The 7399-nt window shown below is 29.6% G+C and overlaps 1 protein-coding gene across 2 annotated transcripts in view; it reads left to right on the top strand.

Annotated features, from left to right (window-relative positions):
- Nucleotides 1-7399, top strand: part of LOC116851386 — a 28855-nt gene that overhangs the window by 13993 nt on the left and 7463 nt on the right. Inside the window, exons 7-8 of one of the 2 annotated variants that reach the window (XR_004379573.1) lie at nt 2597-2761; nt 2859-4620. The gene's annotated coding sequence lies outside the window, so the exon portion shown is untranslated. Of the gene's footprint in view, nt 1-2596; nt 2762-2858; nt 4621-7399 lie in introns of those variants that run through there. The other variant, XR_004379572.1, reaches the window with a different exon arrangement.

Here is a 7399-nt window from a genome sequence, read left to right as displayed (position 1 = left end):
TATATATATATATATATATATATATATATATATATATATTTATTTATTTATATTATATATTAAAATAAATATTATATATAGTATTATTTATTAGTAAATATTATATAAATATTATATATTATATATTATATATTATATATTATATACATATATTATATATTATATATCATATACATGATATATATGACATATTATCTAAAAAAAAATATTTTAAATACGATAATATTTCGCAGTATCATTGCTCATTTAAAATTAAAATGTATAGGTAACTTTAATATGCCGCAACTCCGCGAAAAAATATCGTACAAATCCGCCTTTTCTTTTAAATTGCAAGGGAAGATCTATACTTGACGATGATCATCATGGAATTTATGAAATAAATTTAGTCCAGCCCATAGGATACGTCAAATTGTGCAATTTTTTGGAGACGCAACACATATTTACTTTTGAAAGGACTGCGGAAAGGGAAGACAGTAAATTCAAAATCGGGCGAATGTTCCTTAAAGTACAGACTTCACTCTTTAAAATAATAAAAAGAGATTCCAAATATATACGATAATGTTTCTCAGTATTATACTCATTTAAAATTGTGCGAAATTTTGATATGAACTTATCTATTCCATGATTTTGTTGACGAGTGTAATAATAGTCGCATATAATTGTTTGCTTATCACATCAAGTATAATAACATCTAGTAATACAATTGTGCCTTCAATCTTTATGGGTAAATTTACATAAATTAATAAAAATTTACATAAATTAATAAAAATTTACATAAATTAATAAAGATTTAGATAAAATGATATTCTAACCTAAAAACTTGTTACTCGTCAGTTAAACAATTTTGCAGGCAACACAGCCGAGATAGCATAGAGGATTCGAAAAGAATTCAATCGTATATTACCAATTCTGAGCTCATTTTTAGGTGCAAACAGAATTTCTTTCACTGAACTGAACTTTGAAGAATTTTTTTTGCATCGGAAAATGAATTCAGAATTGATGATATATTTATAATATACGACAGAATTTTTTGAAATTTTTTAAATTCTCTATGCTATCTGGGAGGACACGAAGAAAAAGGGCAAGATAGAACATTAAGTGACTTGTTTAATCTTATCTTTAAGATGAAATTTATTCAAAGTTTATTAACAATTTATTCAAATTTTATTAACAAATAAAATAAATAACTGGGAAAAAAATATAATTGTAATAAATTATAATCATACATAATTACATATGATTCATATTTGAAATTTGTTTGTACCCAGAGTAACGTCAAATAAACTTTTTAATAACTTTTTAATAATGTTTCTAAAGTCAATGAGACGTTTTTAAATGTCAACTTGCTACCTAAATACATGGCTTGCTTATAAGACTGTTCAAGTAATAAGCAAAAATATTCTTAGGTTACATTATACTTCTTGGCATATTGTATAGACAACATAAAATGGTAGTTATGCAAAGAAATTAAGTCATTTCCAGAACGTAGTCTCCAAAAAAAATAGAAAAGACTACTGTGCAAGAATAAGTAATATGCTAAGAAATAGAAAAGACTACTGTGCAAGAATAAATAATATGTTAAGATGATGGACAAAATTATATGGTACGACTAAAAAATCTTTGCAAATATTAGCATTCAAATTAGTTGGAAAAAAACAGTATTGGACATCTATTAACTTTTGTTGGTACTATTTATTGCTTTTTAGGTACGTATTTAGATATCCATAAATATATGATCTTTTTTATATTACAATCGATTATAAGAATTTTTTATTTATTCCATCTTTCCCGCATCTTTTGGACAAGTAAAAAATCGACAATACTTCTCTTTTTGTTATTTTTTCCATAAAAAAATATAAGAAATATATTTTTTCTTGTGCTAATTTTTAAGAAAATAGTCCAAACTGTATGTCATATATCATCGTTTTTGAAAAATAATTTTATTTTAACCATGTTTTTACGATAAAAACATTTCAAAAAGCGTTCCATCTTGCCCGTCCTTTTCTTATAGGAATAAAAGAAGAAACAAGACGATATAATTTAATAATTTTTAATTAGTAGTCGTGTTAGTAGCACTCGGTCCTATTTTTCATTTAAGTGAAAAATACGATGAGTATATGCGAGTATGCATGAGTATTTTTTAGCAAATTGCTCGTTTTTAACACTCTTTTTCAGCTAGTGAGTGATATCATGTTAATATGTTTCTCTTTTATTCAGTTTCGTTTTAATACAGATCTATATTGAAACAAAAGTGTGTAAAAGAGGAACGTATTAACGTACTTTTACTCACCAGCTGAAAATAGAGTATTAGAAAGGAGCAATCTGCTCAAAAATACTCAGGCATACTCACGTATATTCTTACAATTTTTCGCTGGATACACTGTACGTGTTTCAGAGTGCAAGAAACCATAAAAATTAAGAAACGGTAGAAAATAGGCTAAAAACGGGCCAAAAGTGGGCCACATGAGGATAAAAACGGTGGAACATTTTTGTAAGAGAACGTTATTGAATTTTTTTCTATTAATGCTTATTTTACTTTTTAAATATTCCTGTTTTGTCTATAGTATTGTCTTTGTCTTTTCGTTTCTGCTTCTAGTTTTTTATGCTTGTCCGTCACGAAAGTTCTTCAGGCTGCATACATCTAAACGTATCGGTGAGTGACACTTACTGGAGGAATGGCGACATGGAATGGAGGAATGGTTTTCATTTTTATGACAAAACAAATGCAGGCAACAATGTTGATAGTTGTAAAGTACTTATCGTACGTATTTATCATAATTTTAACCTTTATTGCTTCCATATATAATTTGCGAAATACTCTGATGAAATACTCTCGAGTTACCGATTTGCTTTCTCAGATACGTATAGCGCATTCCACATGTCAAGGGACCACTTAAGAATTAACTGCATAGTATTTTTAAAATGATCGCAAAAACATGTTAGTGCTAGTATTGGTTGTATAAGATTAAAGGTAAAAAAGTAAGTATTATATGTCTCCTCTAATACCACAACTCATTGGGTGGAGACTGGACCAACATTGGGCCCCAATATTGGTTCGCTATTGTAAAGTAGACGCCTTGCAATATATAGCTAATATTGAAGCCCAATATTAGACCAATATTGGCGCTCAAAAGTAAGCCAATATCGAATTCCTAACATTGGACCAATATTGAATTACGAATATTGGACCAATATTGAAATTTGAATCTACCCAGATAGCACAACAAATTCCTAATGTATTCTTCTTTTTTGGACGGTAATTTTTTAAGAATTCGTAAGAGTATACTATAAACTACTTTATTCCAATGTTACATTACATTTAAAAATTTTCACTGACACTGGTGGGACTCGAACTTGGACCCCTGAGGCACCTCTGGATTATAAGTGTGTTGCTTTAGGCACTACTTCTTTGATCGATATAAACGTTCCACATTTCGTCTATATATGTTGTAATTAACACAATAATATAATTTTTTGATAACATGATTTAATAAAATGATTTAATTTGAATAAAAAATTATATTTTTCGTTTTTTTTTCGTGCAATGTCTTAAAAACGATGGTCCCACAGACATTACAAATGAGATGATATGCATTGAAACATATCCTTGTAACATAACTGAAACTTTTTGTGCTATCATAGCAATATTGGATTTTCAATAAAATTTTATTTATATCCAAAATTGACTGTACATTAGCGCAATCGTGGCATGCAATATTGGCTATATATTTTTAGCCAATATTGGCTATATATTGGAATACATGTCATTCCAATATATAATCAACATTGGTGCAAGCATGGTCCCCCATATTGACGATCCATTTGTTGCCAATATGGGCTGTACGTTGGCTCAATCATGGCGCCCAATATGGCTTTTCATTATAATTTTTTATTTATCCATACTGGCTGCACATTGGCGCAGTCATGGCATGCAATATTGGCTATATATTTTTAGCCAATATTGGCTATATATTGGAATATTTGCGCCAATGTCATTCCAATATATTGCCAACATTGGTGCAAGCATGGCCCCCCATATTGGCCATCTATTTGTTGCCAATATGGGCTGTACGTTGGCTCAATTATAGCGCCCAATATTGGCTTTTTATTATAAATTTTTGTTTATCCAATACTGGCTGCACATTGGCGCAATCATGGCATGCAATATTGGCTATATATTTCTAGCCAATATTGGCTATATACTGAAATACATTGGTCAATATTATCTCAATATATAACCAATATTGGTGCAAGCATGGCCCCCCATATTAGCGATTTATTTGTTACCAATATGAGCTGTACATGGGCTCAATCATGGTGCCCAATTTTGGTTTTTATTATAATTTTTTGTTTATTCAATACTGATTGCACATTGGCGCAATCATGGTATGCAATATTGGCTATATATTTTTAGCCAATATTGGCTATATATTGGAATATTTGCGCCAATATCATTCCAATATATTGCCAACATTGGTGCAAGCATGGCCCCCCATATTGGCGATCCATTTGTTGCCAATATGGGCGATGTATTGGACATACACTGGCCAATGTAATCCCAATGTATATCAATATTACCAATGTAAAACCAATTCAATGCCAATGAAGTGTGCTATTAGGGTTGTGTCTAAGATATTAGAGATAGACCGTTCTAAGAAATTTTTTTTCCAATTGTAGATAAAATTATGAAAAATAAAAAAAATTATAAAGACATGAATTTTGTAAGTTTTTCTTTGTACTTTTAGATGAAAAAGTTGATTTTGGCGAAGATAATGTAATAATATGTAAAAAATCTTATATAAATTTTTTAGTTTTAAATAAATACATGAAAAATTATATCCACTTTTAAAAATTTGAAAAAATTATGGAATATACTGTATGTAGAATATGGTAAATAAAGAAGCTTTTGAAGTCGCATTGGGATCACTCTTAAACAAATATTTTTTTCAAAAGAAAATTGGAGTTTTAGCCAAATCAATTGAAAAGAAGTAAATTTTTAAGATATTTTTTTTTATAATTAATATTTTAGTGTATTTCTTAAGAAATAGCCCCTAGTAAAACTGCAGAGGCCACCGGCGACGTCGATCAGCCAAGGCGGCAGTCGTCGCAAAGGCACTATAGGATGCCGTACTATTACGGCATCTAAGCGTGATGCCGCACAGTTGAAACGAGAAATCGTGTTTCGTAATTGTTTACAGCCTCCAAATACTATCCAATTTTGATGCCTTTTTTCTTAAATTAAAGCTTATTTAATTCCAAACAAAGTTACGAGAGCTGATTTTTTAATTGAATTTTATTCTCAAAATGGTAGACGTTGAAAAGTGGGGTAAAAACGAGAAATTGTATTTCGTAGTTGTCGAGTATTTTGTGAAATAATTACACTCGTTCCCTTGCGCGAGTATTTGGGGTAGTTATACTCGTCTCCTTGCACAAATATTCGGAGTTACTCATCTACTCGAGTATAATTACTATACGGAATACACAACTATGAAACACAATTTCTCGTTTTTACCTTACTTTTCAACATCCGCCCTTTTGACAATGAACCCAAATAGCGTAGAGATGAACAGAAGTTCCTAGAGAATTTTAAAGAATATATATTCATTTTAAAGAATATATATAGAATTAGAAGAATGAATACCCGAAGAATTCTTGAAGAATTAACCACAGTAAGTTCGTCTTGAAATATTCCTTAGGACTTCATTATAGCGAATACTTCGCAACTTAATTCCTAGAACACTTTAAGAATTCATGAGGAATTAGAGCTAAACCAGAGAACGAGACGTAAGCGTCGTAATCGTAGACGTAAAGTAAGACAGAGAAAAACGTAAGCGTATAATCTTTAATGATCTTTCATGATTTACGTTTACGTTTTTCTCTGCTTTATTTTACGTCTTCGACTATGTCTCGTTTATCTGCCTTAGCCCTTACAAATGTTTTGTTTATAGCAATTACTTTTTGCGCCTATATTCAGTACATGCCAGTGAGTGTATAATAATTAATTTACATATTTACATATAAATTGTTTAATTTATTGTTATTCGCAGTTATTTATATTTTATGGAATTAATTATATAGTTTTATATAATAGGGCAAAGAGAGGAAATTGGTGTTAAAATAACTTTTGATATATAAAATTTTCACCTGTATCAACAATAAATATATTTATGCGAAGTATATTTTATCCTTAAGTTTGTATTCATATTTCTAAAATCCATATATAGTTCTAACAAACTCAATCGCATTATTTGAAAGCCATTTATTTTTGGATTCTGAATTATATATTTGAAAGTGTGCTTTACTTACTTTTGAAGCTCAGTTAGAACAGTATATATAAAAGTATAACAGTTATAATAGTTATAACAGTATAGTATCCAGCGAAAAATGATTCGTTGATTGACGTTAAAATGACATCAAATAGACGTTGAAATCATCAAACCGACATCAATTTGATATTTTAACGTCAATCAACGAATCATTTTTCACTAGGTATGGTAGATGTCACAAACATGAAGTCTTAAATAGTTCAGTGGAAAGAGCGGTTGTCTGGTGGCAAGCGGAAGACCCGAGTTTGATCCCAGCCGAGTGTGATGTTTTTTATCTCATATGGCATTAAAAGTGGACATCTACAGGTACACACAAGAGCAGCAGCACCTTCGGCCAAAGTTTCTGATCTTTCTTTCGTGTGGATACAATAAAATTTATTAAATCCGAAGAAATCTTTTTGAGTTGAAGTAATTCTATATGAATATTCTAAGAAGTTCTGAGGAACTCCAATCATGGTGCATGTAACTTCCTAAATCATTCTTATAGTATTCTTCCACGAATTCCTAAGGAAGTACAAATGATTCGTTGATTGACGTCAAAATGATATCAAATTGACGTCGGTTTGACGATTTTAACGTCTATTTGATGTCATTTTAACGTCAATCAACGAATCATTTTTCGCTGGATACTATACTGTTATAACTATTATAACTGTTATACTGTTATATATACTGTTCTAACTGAGCTTCAAATGTAAGTAAAGCGCACTTTCAAATATGTAATTCAGAATCCAAAAATAAATGGCTTTCAAATAATACGATTGAGTTTGTTAGAACTATATATGGATTTTAGAAACATGAATACAAACTTAAGGATAAAATATACTTCGCATAAATATATTTATTATTGATAGAGGTGAAAATTTTATATATCAAAAGTTATTTTAACACCAATTCCCCTCTTTACCCTATATAAAACAATATAATTAATTCCACAAAATATAAATAACTGCGAATAACAATAAATTAAACAATTTATATGTAAATATGTAAATTAATTATTATACACTCACTGGCATGTACTGAATATAGGCGCAAAAAGTAATTGCTATAAACAAAACATTTGTAAGGGC

Source organism: Odontomachus brunneus, unplaced genomic scaffold (genome assembly GCF_010583005.1).
Source record: "Odontomachus brunneus isolate Ranch 3 - 2012 unplaced genomic scaffold, Obru_v1 Obru_scaffold_174, whole genome shotgun sequence".
NCBI classification, from domain to species: Eukaryota; Metazoa; Arthropoda; class Insecta; order Hymenoptera; family Formicidae; genus Odontomachus; species Odontomachus brunneus.
Note: the sequence above shows the minus strand (reverse complement) of the source record. Positions and strands in the feature narration are given on the sequence as shown.